The 18307-nt window shown below is 45.5% G+C and overlaps 1 protein-coding gene and 1 long non-coding RNA gene across 7 annotated transcripts in view; one reads left to right on the top strand and one right to left on the bottom strand.

The window, feature by feature from the left end:
* smyd3 (SET and MYND domain containing 3) overlaps nucleotides 1-18307 on the top strand; it is a 990938-nt gene that overhangs the window by 703741 nt on the left and 268890 nt on the right. The window lies entirely within an intron of this gene.
* LOC132402649 (uncharacterized) lies at nucleotides 431-16894 on the bottom strand. The gene is made up of 3 exons (XR_009515028.1): nucleotides 12198-16894; nucleotides 8263-8399; nucleotides 431-7993 (listed from the first exon to the last, which is right to left on the bottom strand). It is a non-coding gene; the product is annotated as an uncharacterized LOC132402649 (long non-coding RNA).

Genomic DNA, 18307 nt, shown 5'->3' with positions numbered 1-18307 from the left:
TCTTGACCAAGTCTGCATGCTCTTATGCATTGAGTTGTTGCCACATGATTGGCTGATGGGATGTTTGCATTTACAAACAGGTGCACAGGTGTACCTAATAAAATGGTCACTGAGTGTATCTTGCTTAATCTGTTTAGGCACTCAGTCACTGAAAAGTTTTTACCAATTGAGGGTTGGGAAAATGCCATACTACATCACTGACAAATTAATTTATTCCCTCTGAGTATATCAAACAAACATTCAATGCAGAAATCTCTTGTTGTATCGCATCCTTGCAGAATTTCAGAGCTGCAGACACTCTAATTTTCCAAGTGGCCAGCAATGATTTGCTGAAGATAACTAAAATTATTAAAGTCAAAATAACTTTATTATATGTTACTGTATACAAACTGAGATTTATTTTCTTGCAGGCATTTACAGGAAAAAAGAACTAGAATAGAATATTATGCAAAACTATACATTATGAGGAATATAGTTAGGGTATATGAAAGAAGGCTTTTTCCACTGAGGTTGGGTGGGCCTACAAACAGAGGTCCGGGGTTAAAGGTGAAAGGTGAGAAGTTTAAGGGGAACGCAAGGGGAAAACTTCTTCACTCAAAGGGTCATCAGAGTCGTCAGCCTAAGTGGAGCCTGCAAGCTCAATTTCAGAGTTTAAGAGAAGTTTGGATAGGAACAGGGATGGTAGTGGTGTGGAGGCCTACGTTCCTGACGTAGGTCGTTGGGACTGGGAAGTTTAAATGGTTTCAGCACAGATTCAGACATCCCACCTCTCCCGGAAGTTCCGGGAGTCTCCCACATATTGATAGCGGCTCCCTGATGCCGCAAATTATATACAATATCCTGGAAATCATTTTTCAGAGGGACAGGGAGAGGGAGACGGAGAGGAAAAGGAAGAGCAAGAGCACGAGGGAGCATCCTGATTGGTCTCTCTTTGTGCTAAGTAGATCTATCAGTTTTCTCTGTGGGCGGGCTTTACAGTCAACCTCAAAAATAATGAAGTGTTGCTCGCTGCACTGTTTGCAACAGTGACTTTTCTATTGCCCATGGTGGGTTAAAATGTAAAAGACATGTTGAGGTGAGTTTAGCAGGTGTCATTCGTTCATTAGCATAGCTAACGTTATGTAAACTACTTGGCTAGCTGCTCTGGAGCTACTCTATTGATGTCCCCGTAGACTTGCTTAAAGTTGTAATAGAATAAAAAAATGACTTCACGATAATATAAGTACATATTTTAATGTCACATTTTCTGCATATACCCAACTTGGTTTACAGATTAGACAAAATCACTAAACAAAGTATTACATACACCCTTGGGGGGGGGATATGGGGTTGTGGGGGGCATGGGGTGCTACCTCCCTGAAATGAGTTTTTGCAAGGTGGGATGTCTGAGGACTAGATGGGCCAAAGGGCCTGTTTCTGTGCTATACTTGTCTATGACTGATGTGTAAAGCGAGCAAACTGCTCAAATAAAAGGCAGTACTGAGAACATGAGTTGTAAAGAGTCTTTGACAGTGTGTCTGTAGGTTGTACATAATCTCACAACAGGTTGCATACACGTAACCCTCTTAACCAAGCCAGCGACAACCCCATTCACAAAACAGGTGTCACCGCACATTTCTTCTTTAACTGAATCTAGGATGTGAGCTGTTCCATCAGCTAATACGGCGACTGCAGTAAAAGGTCAGAGCAATCTGTGAGATGATGAAGGAATTTTGATCAGACGAGGGGGGTGGGGATGGCGGCTGGTAGGGGGAAAGGTGAAAGAGGAGGTGAAGCAGTGGGTCTAATTGTAAATGAGGCTTTGTGTGTGTCACGGACAGGACTTCGAAGACCCACACGGCTCGGGCGAGCGGGATGTGACACCTCCCCAGGGATCTGAGGTCACGTGTCAGCTTTGTTCCTTTTTTCATTCGGCTGTGATGCTGCTGTGATTTTGTTCACTACCTTCAAGCAGCCCAGCCCCAGTGGTGTGCACAGGGGCCTTGGGCAGCCCAGCCTTGAGGGGTGCAATAACCTGTGCACAAAGAGAAGTCCATCGGTGAGAGTTCGCATCCCCCAAGAGCCCAGTCACATCAAATCACGTTTAAGGGACTGGAGGGGCTTTACTGCGTCGTTTAGGATGCAGGCGCGCTCTGGGATCAGCGGACGGAACTGGTTTAATGCAACCGAGTTTCTCTCCTAGAGACTGTACTGAGAACCAGGCTGATGTCAAATCTCAAGCAGCGAGTCCGATTTCTGAGTAAGACATGGGCTTAGGTTAACAATGACACTAAACAGTAGGTTCAGGCACCTTGATACTTGATTTTCATTTTTAAATGCTTGCTATTTAGTATTTGTTCTCATACGCCATGGCCACTAGACTCAGAAACAATTGCTTCCTTCAAGCTGATCAACACCTGTGGACTCACTGCCATCACTGGATCAAAATCAGCCACTTCTCTCCACTGCCCTAATGAGATAAGCTGTCTATGTCTATCAGCTTATCTTATGTATATACGGCCATGCTCAGCAGTTATGTTTTGTTATATTTATAGTGTCTTTTATGCTTTTTGTGTTTTTTGATGCTGCATTGGATCTGGCATAACTATTTTTTTGTTCTCCTTTACTCTGGAGAACTGAAGAATGACAAGAAACAATCTTGACTTGAATCCATGGCCTCCGTTGAGACTACCTCATTGAGCACTTCTTCTCTATCCACCATGCGAACTTCCCAGTGGCCAAACATTTTAATTCCGATTCCCATTCCTATTCCGACATGGCCTCCTCATGTGCCTCAGAGACCAATACCTTATATTCTGTCTGGGTGCCCAATGGCATAAATATCGTTTGCTCCTGCTGCCAAGCACATTTTCCCACCTACCCTTCTTCCATTTGCCACTCTGACCTTTCACTTCTTCTCACTTGCCTGTCACTCCCCCCTGGGTCCCCACCTCCTTCCCGTTCTCCTATTGTCCACTCTCCTCCTCTATAGGTTCCTTCTTCTCCAACCCTTGACCTTTCCCACCCACCTGGCTTCACCTATCACCTTCCAGCTGGCCTATTTCCCCTCCCTCACTTTTCTTATTCCGGCGACTTTCCCCTTTTCTTCTCAGTCCTGAAGAGGTGTCTCGGCCCAAAATGTCGACTGCTTACTCTTTTCCATTGCTGCTGCCTGTCCTGCGGAGTTCCTCCAGCATTTGGTGTGTGTTGCTGTGAATCTTAAGTACAACCTGCAATGCGATAGGAGCATAAAAAGGGCCCGGAGAATCATCAGGGACTCCATCCACCCCAATCACAAACTGTTTCAGCTGCTTCCACTTGGCAAACGGTACCACAGCATTAAGGCCAGGACCAACAGCTTCTTTGATCAGGTCATCAGATTTATCAATACACATTGATCTGATTGAATCCATGGCTTGACTGTACATACATGAATATTAAACAATGGTGTATACAATCAGTGTTTGGGCAATATCCTCTCACGTTTCCCTTCCTTATTGCGACAGAGATGCAACACAAAGATTTTTACTCACATGTTGTGAGATGGATGTAAGGAATAAAAAATTCTATTCTCTAAGTAGGTAGAAACGTCAAAGTTGGTAATATTGACTCTGTGATAAGGCAGAGTTGTATAGTAAAGGCTCAATCACTTTCCAACTAGTGAAATACTCCTGAACTGCTGTTAATGTTGTGTAAAGCATTGGTCAGTTTGCCCACAGTAAGCCCCCAGATTTGTGATTGTGGCAAATCATCTGCTGCACTCACGTTGATTGCTTGGACAGTGGTGGTAACTCCCAGCTGCTCCTATTTGTAATAGTACTGTGATTTCTTCAGCTTCCTCCCATGCGGGCAGTCAAAGTCGAAGCTGAGTTCCGTGTCATGCTCACAAGTGCGCGTGTGCACAGGTGCAGAGGTACGGTACCACTGGGCAGGCACAGTAGCGCAGTGGATACCGCAACACACAGCAGCGCCGGCTGTAGGACTGGGCTTCCATTTCTGCCGCAGTCTGTAAGGACTTTGTACGTTTTCCTCCCACATTCCAAAGGTCTGTGGTTTATGATCAGTGTGCCCACAGCTCGTTATGTTGGTGCCAGAAGCATGGTGACACCTGTGGGCTGCCCTCAGCACAGCCTCAACGCAAGCATTGTATGTTTGAACGTACTGGCTACTCTAACCTCTGACGCAGCAGCATCACGGGAACAGCATTATAACTCCTTTAGGAACAGGAGCAGAATTGGGCCATTTGGCCCATCAAATCTGCTCTGCCATTTCATCATGGCTGATTTATTACCCCTCTCAACCCCATTCTCCTGCCTTCTCTCTGCAACCTTTGATGCCCTGACTAATCAAAAATCTATCTACCTCTGCTTTAAATATACCCCATGACTTGGTCACCATGGGTGTCTGTGGCAATGAACTCCACAGATTCAAAGAAATTCCTCCTCATCTCTCTTCTAATGGGACATGGTTGCTTTCTGAGACTTTATCTGAGCCCCTCACGTTTTTTCAATCCTCTATGAAAGCAGCAGTATTCACATAAGAAGTATAAATTAAGCATCAATTATACAGATTTTTTAATAAAGTAAGAACACAGAACAAAGAAAGGCAAAGTCTACTTTAGTGCACAGTAGTCACAGTGCTACTAAATTTTAGTGATTGGGGTTGTGCCTGTTGGTTCAAGAACCGAGTGGTTGAAGGGAAGTTTACTGCATGAAGGGTTGTATACTGCATACATGCTTTGATAATACATGGACTTTGAATCTGAAGTAGTTGTTCTTGAATCGGGTGGTGTGACCTCAGGCTTCTGTACCTCCTGACCAGTGGGAGCTGCAAGAAGGTGGGATGGCCCAGATGCAGGGGAACTTTGATGATAAATATTGTCTTTTATTTATTTACTGAGATACAGCACAGAATAGGCCATTCTGGCTCTTCAAGCTATGCTGCCTAGCAACCCCGGATTTTAACCCTAGCCTAATCGCGGGACAATTTACAATGACCGATTAACCTACCTACTGGCTCGTCTGTGGACTGTTGGATGAAACTGGTCACGGGAGGTGGGGGGGAGGGGAATGTACAAACTCCGTACAGACGCTGGTGGGAATTGAGCCTGGGCCACTGGTATTGTAAAGTGCCTTGCTGCCCCCAAGATAGCAGCTCTTACAGATATTACAGGTGGTGGGAAAGGATGTGGCCATGATGTATTGGGTAGAGTCCACTATGCCCTGCGGTTTCCTACATTCCTGCACACATTCGAATTGCCGTGCTAGACCTTGATGCGACCAGTTGAGGCTTAGTTTGATATTCACCCAAAAGATGACGCTCCTGATGGGGCAAGGCTCCCCTAGACTGTCGACCAGTATTATGTGCTTACACTTCTGTGGGACTTGAACCTGAGACAAGACTGCTAACAAGTGGACCACAGTAAACTCCCATTGGCACAGAGTTCTTGAATCCAATCGTAAAGTCGATATTGCAGGTTATAATTTGCTAAGGGGCAACGTATCAAAAGAATTATTCATCGATCTCCACAGGGGTGATCCGTCACTGGTTTCTGATTGGAAAAGATTCTGTCACACGGCTGCTTGTTGGCACACTTTGAGGAAACTCACCAGCACGCTGCAATTATATTTTCCACATTTATGAATCTGCTTTCCTTGGCTGTGTGAATGTTTTGCAGTCTGTGACGTGCTGTAATACAGTTTATGTGATTACACGAGCTTCTCACTGTTGTTCTTCTGCCACGGTTCAGTAATGTTTCGGAGGCCTCTGATCAACCATGCCATTGATTTCCCGATGACATCTTTTCATCGTTTCAAACTTCAGAAATCAGAGAGTTGGGAGTCCTCGTGCAGGATTCCCTGAAGGTTAACTTGCAGGTTGAGTCGGTAGTGAGGAAGGCAAATGCCATGTTAGCCTTCATTTTGAGAGGACTAGAATGTAAAAGCAGGGGTATAATGCTGAGATATTATAAGGTATTGGTCAGACTGCATTTGGAATACTGTGAGCAGCTTTGGGCAACTTATCTAAAGAGTGATTTGCTAGCGTCTAGAGGAGGTTCATGAGAATGATCCCGGGAATGAAAAGTTTAACCAATGAGGAGTGGTGGCTCTGGGCCTATACTCACTGGAGATTATAAGAACAAGGGGGTGATCTCATTGAAACCTATCGCATATTGAAAGCCTGGATAGAGTGGAAATGGAAAGGGTGTTTCCTATAGTGGGGGAGTCTAGGACAAGAGGGCGCAGCATCACAATACAAGGACGACCCTTTAGAACAGAGATGAGAAGGAACTTCTTTAGCCAGAGGGCAGCGAATCTGTGGAATTCATTGCACAGTATTCACAGTAACCCACACAAAATGCTGGAGGGCACAGTATTCACAGTAACCCACACAAAATGCTGGAGGAACTCAGCAGGCCAGGCAGCATTGATGGGGAAAAAGTACAGTTGACGTTTTGGGCTGAGACCCATTGGCAGGACCGGGGAAAAAATGATGAGGAGTAGATTTAAAAGATGGAGGAGAGGAGAGAGAAAAACACAAGGTGATAGGTGAAACCGAGAAGAGAAGAGATGGAGTAAAGAGCTGGGAAGTTGATTGGTGAAGTACAGGGCTAGAGAAGGGTGAGTCTGATAGGAGAGGACAGAAAGCCATGGAAGAAATAAAAGGGGGGAGGAGCACCAGAAGGAGGCGATGGGTGGGCAAGGAGATAAAGTGAGAGAGGGAAAAGCGGATGGGGAATGGTGAAGGGTGTGGGGCATTACCAGAAGTTCAAAGAATCTGTCAAGAAAGGAAGGATAGGAAGAACCAAGTCAAGGAACTATGATAGAAGGAGACCTCGTGGGAGGTGTGTGTGAATGATGGGCAGATGGAGTAGGCAAGAGAGGGGTGGCAGAATCTGGGGGCAGGGGTTGTGGCATTTGAGAGGGGAACTGGATAGATCGGAAGGAGAGAGAAAGGGACAGAGAGGGAGCAGGTTATCTGAAACTGGAGAATTCAATGTTCATGTTACTGAGTTATAGACTACCCAGCTGGAAAATACTACATTTTGGGTCAGCTTAGGGTTAAGGTAGTTGAAGGCATGACTATATGGAGGGAGGGAAGGAGAAAGAGTAGATTAAAATCAGAAGTAAACAGGCTGAAAGGGACAGAGGTTTAGGAGGGATCCAGGACTGAAGGAGGTTAGACTGACTGAAAGGCCTTTGACCATGGTAGCAAACAGACAAATGTTGAAGATACTGACATTTATTGTGGATCACTGTGGGTCAAAGTGCGTAGGATGATGAATAATTTCAGTGTGTAACAAGAGAGCAATAGATGGTGGTGAACCCAGTGCAGAGTAAGGTCTAGTATCAACTCAGACTCAGACTCAAAATAAACAGGATGACACAAACAAATTTCAAAAGCAAAATTACAAACCTTAGAACTAGAAATGGGACTCTTACGGCTGAGCACTGAGTGCTCAGCATGAGGCCTTTAAGTACAGTTTCCATGAAGGGTTTGTGGTGAACTATGTGCCTGTCTGGACACGCCCCCTGCTGACTGCTCCTGTGGCTCCTCCCACAGACCCCTGTATAAAGGCGATTGAGGCCTGGGGCCAGCATCTCAGTCTCCAGGATGTAGTATGGTGGTCACTCACTGCTGGTTCCTTCTTCCAGTCAATAAAAGCCGATATCTCGCCTTACGTCTCAGTGTGAGTTATTGATGGTGCATCAAGGTTGTGGCAGGCAATAATTAGCATTCTGAGTCTTAAAGGAACAGTGGCAACTAATCCTAGACAGAGGAAGTAGAATGGCGAAATTTAGATGCCTGCTGCTGTTGAGTCGGGACCATGACACAGCATACCTCTTTATCACAGTCTGTGAAGGTTGTTCTTAACTCTTTGGTCCTTGGTTCTGGTTGTAAATGTTTTGTTACATTTCTTCTGCTCTTTAAAGATGCCCCATCTACCTTCTCCTCCAGAAGGGTAATATCAATTTCTGGAGACATCAAAGGCTGCAGATGCTGGAATCTGGAGCTGTAACAGAAAATGCTTTAGGAACTCAACAAGTCAAGAGGCATTTATGGAGGGTAATGGATAGGCAACATTTTTGGTTTAGGTGCATTTGACAGGTCTCAACCCAGGATGTCAACTGTCCAATTCCCTCCATAAATGCTGCTACCAGCATTTTGTGTGTTGAAACCTATTCTTAGTTGCTTTTCCCCCCTCATCCTCGAAGCAGCTGCAGCCAATGTCTTTGTGACAATGTAGTAATTCATTGAAGAGGTATTAAGTTATATACTTACTTAATTGCTGTGTCAGTTTCCAGTTGGGGCGGCATGTTCCACCACCCCGGCCGTGCTCTCTTCTTACTGTTGCCATCAGGAAGGAGGTACAGGAGCCTCAGGTTCAGGAACAGTTATTACCCCTCAACCATCAGGGTCTGGAATCAAGGGGGATAATATCACTCAGCTTCATTTGCCCCATCATTGAAATGTTCCCACAACCAATGGAATCACTTTCCAGGACTCTTCAACTCACCTTCTTAACCTTTATTGCTTATTTTATTATTATTATTATTATTATTATTATTATCATCATCATCATCATTTCTTCATTTTGTATCTGCAGTGTGTTGACTTCAGCATTGTGGTTAAACACCTAGTTGGGCATTCTGATTCTGTTATAGTTATTATTCTATAGATTTATTGAGTATGCCCACAAAACATACATCTCAAGGTCATATATGGCCACATACTGTATATGTACTTTGATAATAAAATCTACTTTGAACTTTGAACTCTGAGCAGTGGCGTAGGGGTTAGCGTAACACTATTATAGCATCAGCGATTAGGGTTCCGTTCCCGCTGCTGTCTGTAGGAAGTTTGCATGTTCTCCCCACGATCACATGGGTTTCCTTCAGTTAACACCCATATTCCAAAGTCCCATGGGTTAGTAGTTTAATTGATCAGCTCTGTAATTCCAAATTTAAAAAAAAACATTGGGTTCTGGGGTAGCAGCAGGAAGCAATCAAACACAAGTTCATGATTCCGTCAGGTGAGATGAGCAGCTCATTATCCTGGCTAATTCTGAAATGGAAATTTTGGGTGTGGACGAACTTTAGTTAATAGGAGCATAATGCCATCATTTAATTTTGTATTGCTAAAAAAAGACCAAATGTAGGTAATCTGAATTTAATAGTGTGTAGAGGAAGGGGGTGGGTTGGAAGTAGGGGCAATGTTCCTCAGGGTTGGGTAGGATTTTGTTTTGCTTTATACCAGATGTTACTATCTGATGGGGGAGGCAGGCTGGAGGTACATCTCTGCCAAAGGAGGTGTAAGACACTCCTACTCTCTGCTCACCTGCAGGTCACCTTTGGGGAAAGAGCAGTACTTGTTTAGCCCCCCCCCCCCAATGAGGGCCACGTGAGGCCATAGGAGCAGGTGGTGGATGGTTGTACAAGCAACTGGTGCACATCACAAGTCCTGGTTATGTGACCACTGACGCCAGGCAGACAATCTCTGACACTGCCCAGAAGAAGGCAATGGCAAACTACTTCTGTAGGAAAATTTGCCGGGAACAATCCTGGTCTCCGTGATTGCCTAAGTCATGCGACACAGCACATAACGATGTTGTTGACTGTCCGAAGTTTTATAAAATAAGCACCAGGTAACTTGCCTGATTTTATAGATTAAAGAGTAAGTTCATTTGTTACATCGAAATATACAGTGAAATGAGTTGTTTATGTTGAATTAAATTAATGAAGATTGTGGTAGGCAGCCTGTGTGTCACCATGCTTCCAGAGCCAACAAGCTGACATGCCCACAACTCACTAACCCTAACCCATACATCTCTGGAATGTGGGAAGAAACCAGACATCCAGAGAAAACTGAACCCGGTCACAGGGAGAAAGTACACTCTCTTCACAGTCAGTGGAGGGAATGGGACCCTGATCTTACAGTGTTGCACGAACTGCTATGTCACCCTGCTGCCCTTGACTGCTACTTGATGCAACCCATGATGTTATTTAGTTTTCACATGCTAACCATTGATACAATGCCGTAATGACACAATCAAATAGTTAGTGGAGTCACTGCCTAACTGCTCCAGTGACCCAGGCTCAGTCCTGCTCTCTGGTACGATCCATATGTTCTCCCGGTGACCCATGTGGGATTCCTCCGGGTGCTCTGGTTTCCGCCCACATCCCAAACAAATGTGGAGTGTAAACTTAGTCAGCTCCATTATGGGCACCAGCCTTAATAGTATCTTCAATGCCTCAAAAAGTTGACATCACTCATTAAGAACCCCCATCATCCAGGTCATGCCTTGTTCTCATTGCTTCCATCAGGGAGGAGGTACAGGAGCCTGAAGGCACACACCCAACAATTCATGAACAGCTTCTTCCCCTCTGCAATCTGATTTCTGAATCGACTTTGAACCGATGAACACTACCTCAGTATTTTTTAATTTCTTTCTTTGCACTACTTATTTAACTATTTAAACATATATACTTACTGTAATTCACATTTTTTCTATTATTTTGTACTGTGTTGTACTGTTGTCACAAAGACAAATTTCATGACATATGATAGTAAACCAGACTCTGAGTGGTATGTTAATTGAGCGCTGTGAAATGTTCCTAATGAGTAAGACCATAAGATGGAGGAGAAGAATTAAACCATTTGGTCCATCAGATCTACTCTGCCATTTAATCATGTCTGCTTTAGTTCAACTCCATTTTTCTGCTTCTCTAAGACCAGTTGTGGGCACGTGATAAGAGCCTGGGGCAGTTGATGGGAATGACAGGAGAAAGAAAAAATGAGATTAGTGTAAATAAGTGCTTGATGGTCAGTGCACATTCAATGGGCTGAAAGGCCTCTTTTTATGCTATGTGACTCTTCAGACTCATAACAAATTCAGTGCCAACAAATGGGCCAAGTGCGCCCACCGGATTTGTTTTCTTGAACCATTTCTTAAAACAAGAAAATTAGAGTGAATATTTCTGTCTCTATTTTTCCCCCTGAGAAAGTTACAGTTCCTATTATGAACCAATTAATCAGCTTTCGGAGTCTGTCAGGTTTGGCTGCTCAGGAATCTGTGGCTTTATTCGAGATGGATTGAAATTGGCTGATTGCTGATTCCAGACCGCTTCCTTTGACTGCACGTGACAGCTTTGACGACTGTCTGCAAGAAGCAATGCGACTCCCATCCCTTGCAGTCTGCATTATAACTGGCAAGGTGACCAGAAAGTGGAACCTACTTTGTCCCAGTCCTATAGATGACAGCTGATTTTTCACAGATGGCTGAGGTGTGTGTGTGTGTGTGTGTGTGTGTGTGTGTGTGAGAGAGAGAGAGAGAGAGAGAGAGAGAGAGAGAGAGAGAGGTGGCAAAGTGTCAGATTTATCACTGTGTCTGAAGCCCAGACGTTCCTCCTCATCTTTTGCACCGCCGAAATTCGGCCCACCAGAGGTTTATTGTGTAAAGCAACACACACAAAATGCTGGAGGAACTCAACAGGTCAGGCGGCAACTATGGAAATGAAGAAACAGTCGATGTTTCAGGCCAAGACCCTTCTTCAGGACTGGAAAGGAAGGGGAAAGGTGCTCAAGTAAAAAGTGGGGGGAGAATAGTTCGAAGGTGATAGGTGAAGCCAGTAAGCCACTTTATTGTGTTATTGAAGTGCTCAGCATTATTCTGGAATCCCCGCTCACTCTTAAGCATCTATTTGTACATCGAAACAGTCAGTGAAATGTGTCATTTGAGTTAACAGCCAACACAGTCTGAAGATGTGCTGAGGGTGACTCACAAGTATCGCCACACACTCTGGCCAGCCATGCTCAGCAGAACAACACAAGCAACAGCAACAATAAGAAAGCACAACAGCAAGAGAAGCCCCTTTCCCAGCCTGCCACCCACCCACACAGACAGACGGGCCTCCAGCCCTAGGACAGGCAGTCTCCTGACCTCTGACCTCCGGCAGTCTGTTGGGTACCTATCATTGACACCATAAGCAGAGAACATCTACCTTATCTGTAAGGAACATGAGTTCTGTGTCCACGTAAAGCCAGGTCTCTCCCATCCAGTGAGTAGCAGATGACAATGGATGGGTTAAATGGGAAGACAGGTCGAGGAAAAGCTGGGGAACTGGATTCTTGCTTCAGCTGAAAGGACGAGACCCAAAGAGGAGGAGGTAGCAGAGACATGGTTGGGAATCCTGTCAGACGTGTCGGGGGGTACTCACCATTAAGTGGAATGGAAGACACGTTGAATGCACAGGAACACAGGCAAAATGCTGGAGGAGCTCAGCAACTCAGGCAGCATCTATGGAGAGGAAGAAACAGTTGATGCTGATACCCTTCATCAGAACTGGAAACGATGTGAGGGGGAATGAAGTGAGAAGCTGGGAGGTGATAGTAGAGGGCTGAAGAAGGAGGAATCTGATAGGAGAGGAGAGTGGGAGAAATGGAAAGAGCTCACCTGGTCTCACCTATTACCTGCCAGCTTGTACTCCTTCCCCTCCTTCCTCCTTATTTTGGCTTCGTCCTCCTTTCTTTCCAGTCCTGATGAAGGGTCTCAGCACGAAACATGGTCCCTTTATTCCCATCCATAGATGCTGCCTGACCTGCTGAGTTCTTTCAGTACTTTGTGTGTATTACTCTGGATTTCCAGCGGCTGCAGAATCTCTTGTGTTTATTGAATGCACTGGAGTGGAAAGTTGCATCATCAGAACAGATACGATGGAAATGGAGGAACCGGAAAATAGAATGGAGATCTTATGGGAAGCATTGGGAAAGGAGGTATACTTTGAGAGAACTGGGGTTTGCAATGGAAACTGGTCACCAACCTATCCCCAGAGCTGAAGATGGAGGGTGAAGCAGATGGATCATGTGAATGAAGATGCTTGGCAGCAAAGGTCGTGATATTCTTGAGTTCTGTGCAAACAGAGCATCACTAATGCGGTCAACAGTGTAATGGAGAAAAAGTATTAGGAGTCCAGGTCGTCAAGCTCACCATTGAAGGCCAGCGATCACTGTGGATAGAAGTTGGAATGGCAGGCGGTGGGGATGAACACCTGCAACACACATGGTCAGTGGGCCCCGGGGTCAAGGGCTGGAGCTCCCCAGATTCAGAAGTCTATGCTGAAGTCAGTCCTGAAGAAGTATGAGGGCTGGTGGCCACCAAGTTTGGCAAGTCCCATGGTTGGAGGCCTTTGCGGGTCCAGACGTTGAGGCCCAGTTTTCAAAGTCCTGGGATCAATAATGGAGGTGTAAGCCCAAGAGTCAAAACCAAAGTTAGCGAGACTGGGAGGCAAGGACCAAAGTTCGAAGCCCTTTGGTCAATATGACCTGAATCAAAGGCCCGATGACTGTTAATCTAGGCCTATGAATGGAGGTTGGAGGCTCCCTGTCCTGGGGTTGAAGGCCTGTCTGTGTGCGTGGGTGACTGCTGTTGTTCTGTTGTTGTTGTTGATGTTGCTCGTTGTATTGTTCTGCCGAGCATTGTGGGTATGAATGTGCACTGGAATGTTTTGCCACACTTGTGGGCTGCCCCCAGTACATCCTTCGGTTGTGTTGGTTGTTAATGCAAATAATGCATTTCACTGCATGTTCGGAGGCATGTGATGAATAAATGATTTTGAATCTGAAAAGAGTGAGAGGGAGAGTGCCTGGATAATGCTGAAACATGGGCTCTTCCCCCAGCTTAGTTCTTTTTATTGTACTTGCTCTCTGCCTCTGAAGAAGGAAGTCGGAGGATCAGAACGAGAGTGTGGCGGGAGCCATTTTTCTTATTCTCATCGGAGTTAAGAGAGGCGGGACTGTGCAGGCGTGTGATGTCGGGCAGTGAAGCGGGGAAGATTTAAAAAGGACACAGCCTTAAAGAGTGGGCAGCGGAGTGAGCTGGGAGCAGAGTGTAGGCTTATGGGCTTTGGTTCAATGGGCGAGGCAAGGTAGGTTTAGGTTTCAGTTTTTCCTGTTATTTGAGGAAAGGGGAAGTATGACTGTGAGGGTGGCTTGTTGTTCTTGGTGTCGGATGTGAGAGGTTCTGGAGTCTCCTAGCCTCGCAGACATCCACATCTGCGCCAGGTGCGCCGAGCTGCAGCTCCTAAGGGACCGTGTTAGGGAACTGGAGCTGCAGCTCGATGACCTTTGTCTGATCAGGGAGAGTGAGGAGTTGATAGAGAGGAGTTACAGGCAGGTGGTCACACTGGGGCCACGGAAGGCAGACAGGTGGGTCATGGTTAGGAGGGGGAAGGAGAAGAGTCAGGTACTAGAGAGGACGCTAGTGGCTGTACCCCTTGACAGTAAGTACTCCTGTTTGAGTACTGTTGGGGGGGACAGCCTACCTGGGGGAAGCACCAGTGGCCATGCCTCTGGCACAGAGTCCGGTCCTGTAGCTCAGAAGGGTAGGGAAAGGAAGAGGAAGGCTGTAGTAATAGGGGACTCAATTGTTATGGGGTCAGACAGGTGATTCTGTGGACACGATCAGGAGACCCGGATGGTAGTTTGCCTCCCTGGTGCCAGGGTCCGGGATGTTTCTGATCGTGCCCACAATATCCTGAAATGTGACATAGGTAGGAAAAGGGGAGAGGTCCTGAAAGGAGAATATAGGGAGTTAGGAAGGGAGTTGAGAAGAAGGACCGCAGAGGTAGTAATCCCAGGATTACTGCCTGTGCCACGCGACAGTGAGAGTAGGAATGGAATGAGGTGGAGGATAAATGCGTGGCTGAGGGATTGGAGCAGAGGCAGGGATTCAAGTTTCTGGATCATTGGGACCTCCTTTGGGGCAGGTGTGACCTGTAAAAAAAGGACGGGTTGCACTTGAATCCTAGGGAAACCAATATCCTGGCGGGAAGGTTTAATAGAGCTGTTAGGGAGGGTTTAAACTAATTTGGCAGGGGGATGGGAACCAGAATGATGGAGCAGAGGAGAGGGAAAACAGAAATAGATCTAAGGTAGTGAGCAGTAAGGATGTCAGGAAGGACAGGCAGGTGATGGGATAAATTTGCAGCCATTGGGATGAGTTGCAGTGCAATAAATGCAAAAAGTACCAAATACTGGACTTAAGGTGTTATACTTAAATGCACACAGCATAAGGGATATGGTGGATGGTCTTGTCGTACAGTTACAGATTGGCAGGTATGATATTGTGGCCATCACTGAGATGTGGCTAAAGGATGCACGTCTCTGGGAGCTGAACGTCCAAGGATACACTGTGTATCGGAAGGATAGGCAAGTAGGTAGAAGGGGTGGCATGGCTTTATTGGTAAGAAATGATATTAAATCATTAGAAAGAGTTGACATAGGATCAGAAGGTGCAGAATCTTTATGGGTTGAGCTAAGAAATCGCAGGGGTAAAAGGACCCTGATGGCAGTTATCTACAGGCCTCCAAACAGCTGCAGTGATGTGGACTACAAATTACAACAGGAAATAGAAAAGGCTTGCCAGAAGGGAAGTGTTATGATAATTGTGGGGGATTTTAACATGCAAGTGGATTGGGAAAATCAGGTCAGCACTGGATCTCAAGAGAGAGAATTTGTAGAATGTCTATGAGATGGCTTTTTAGAACAGCTTGTTGTTGAGCCCACTAGGGGATCGGCTGTACTGGATTGGGTATTGTGTAATGAACCAGAGGTGATTAGAGTGATGGAAGTGAAGGAACCCTTAGGAGGCAGTGATCATAACATGATTGAGTTCACTGTGAAAGTTGAGAAAGAGAAGCCGAAATCCGATGTGTCGGTATTTCAGTGGAGTATAGGAAATTTCAGTGGTATGAAAGAGGAACTGACCAAAGTTGACTGGAAAGGGACACTAGCGGAAAGGACGGCAGAGCAGCAGTGTTTGGAGTTTATGTGAGAAGTGAGGAAGGTGCAAGACAGATATATTCCAAAAAAGAAGAAATTTTCGAATGGAGAAAGGATGCAAATGTGGCTGACAAGAGAAGTCAAAGCCAAAGTAAAATCAAAGCAGAGGGCATACAAGGAAGCAAAAATTAGTGGGAAGACAGAGGATTGGGAAGTTTTTAAAAGCTTACAAAAGGAAACTAAGAAGGTCATTAAGAGGGAAAGGATGAACTACGAAAGGAAGCCAGCAAGTAATATCAAAGAGGATACGAAAAGCTTTTTCAAGTATGTAAAGAGTAAAAGACAGGTGAGAGTAGATATAGCACTGATAGAAAATGATGCTGGAGAAATTGTAATGGGAGATAAGGAGATGACAGAGGAACTGAATGAGTATTTTGCGTCAGTCTTCACTGAGGAAGATATCAGCAATATACCGGACATAGGGAAGAGGAATATGCACAGTCACAATTACGACCGAGAAAGTACTCAGGAAGCTGAATAGTCTAAGGGTGGATAAATCTCCCGGACTAGATGGAATGCACCCTCGTGTTCTGAAGGAAGTAGCTGTGGAGATTGCGGAGGCATTAGCAATGATCTTTCAAAAGTCAATAGATTCTGGCCTGGTTCCAGAGGACTGGAAGATTGCAAATGTCACTCTGCTATTTAAGAAGGGGGCAAGGAAGCAAAAAAGAAATTATAGACCTGTTAGCTTGGGAAGTTGTTAGAGTTGATTGTCAAGGATGAGGTTACGGGTACCTGGAGGCATATGACAAGATAGGCAGAACTCAGCATGGTTTCCTTAAAGGAAAATCCTGCCTGACAAACCTAGTGCAATTTTTTGAGGAAATTACAAGTAGGCTAGACAAGGGAGATGCAGTAGATGTTGCGTATTTGGATTTTCAGAAGGCCTTTGATAAGGTGCCGCACATGAGGCTGCTAAACAAGATAAGAGCCCGTGGAATTACGGGAAAATTACATATGTGGATAGAGCATTGGTTGATTGGCAGGAAACAGAGAGTGGGAATAAAGGAAAAAAATAAAAATGCAAAATGCTCAGCAGGCCAGACAGCATCTATGGGAGGAGGTAGTGACGAGGTTTCGGGCCAAAACCCTTCATCAGGAGTGAAGTAACATTTCCCATGGGTCTCGGCCTGAAACGTCGTCAATACCTCCTCTCATAGATGCTGTCTGGCCTGCTGAGTTCTGCCAGCATTTTGCGTTTTTATTTTATTTCCAGCATCTGCAGATTCACTCGTGTTGCAGAGGGAATAAAGGGATCGAATTCTGGTTGGCTTCCGTTACCAGTGGTGTTTCACAGGGGTCCGTATTGGAGCAGCTTCTTTTTATGTTGTATATTAACAATTTGGATTATGGAATAGATGGCTTTGTGGCTAAGTTTGCTGATGATACAAAGATAGGTGGAGGGGCTGGTAGTGCTGAGGAAGCAAAGAGTCTGCAGAGAGACTTGGATAGATTGGGGGGGGATGGGCAAAGAAGCGGCAAATGAATTACAATGTTGGAAAGTGTACGGTCATACACTTTGGTAGAAGAAATAAACGGGCAGACTATTATATAAATGGGGAGGGAATTCAAAGTTCTGAGATGCAACGGGACTTGGGAGTCCTCGTGCAGGATACCCTTAAGGTTAACCTCCAGTTTGAGTCAGTAGTGAAGGTGGCGAATGCAATGTTGGCATTCATTTCTAGAGGAATAGAGTATAGGAGCAGGGATGTGATGTTGAGGCTCCATAAGGCACTGGTAAGACCTCACTTGGAATACTGTCTGCAGTTCTGGGCTCCTGGATGTGCTGATGTCGGGGAGGGTTCAGAGAAGATTCACTAGAATGATTCCGGGAATGAGAGGGTTAACATATGAGGAATGTTTGACCGCTCTTGGACTGTCCTCCTTGGAGTTTAGAAGAATGAGGGGGGACCTCAAAGAAACATTTTGAATGTTGAAAGGCATGGACAGAGTGGATGTGGCAAAGTTGTTTCCCATGGTGGGGGAGTCTAGTACGAGAAGACATGACTTGAGCGTTGCAGGGCACCCATTCAGAACAGAGATGCGAAAAAAAATTTTTAGCCAGAGGGTGGTGAATCTGTGGAATTCGTTGCCATGGGCGGCAGTGGAGACCAAGTCATTGGGTGTATTTAAGGCAGAGATTGATAGGTATCTGAGTAGTCAGGGCATCAAGGGTTATGGTGAGAAGGCAGGGGAATGGGACTAAAGGGGAGATTGGATCAGCTCATGATAAAATGGCAGAGCAGACTCGATGGGCCGAATGGCTGACTTCTGCTCCTTTGTCTTGTGGTCTTATGGTCTCTCCCCTGACCTGGTAGAGCAGTGTGAATTCAAGCCCAAACCGTCTACCATGCATCCACACCCAAGGCCCTGGATATACAACCACCCTCCAGACTCTGATCCTCAGCCCTACTGGTTATCCTCATCTACGATCATTGGCCCATCTAGTCTGTGCTGAATGTGCATTTGATTTCAACATTGAAGAGAA

The sequence above is a fragment of the Hypanus sabinus genome, chromosome 12, assembly GCF_030144855.1.
Source record: "Hypanus sabinus isolate sHypSab1 chromosome 12, sHypSab1.hap1, whole genome shotgun sequence".
NCBI classification, from domain to species: Eukaryota; Metazoa; Chordata; class Chondrichthyes; order Myliobatiformes; family Dasyatidae; genus Hypanus; species Hypanus sabinus.
Note: the sequence above shows the minus strand (reverse complement) of the source record. Positions and strands in the feature narration are given on the sequence as shown.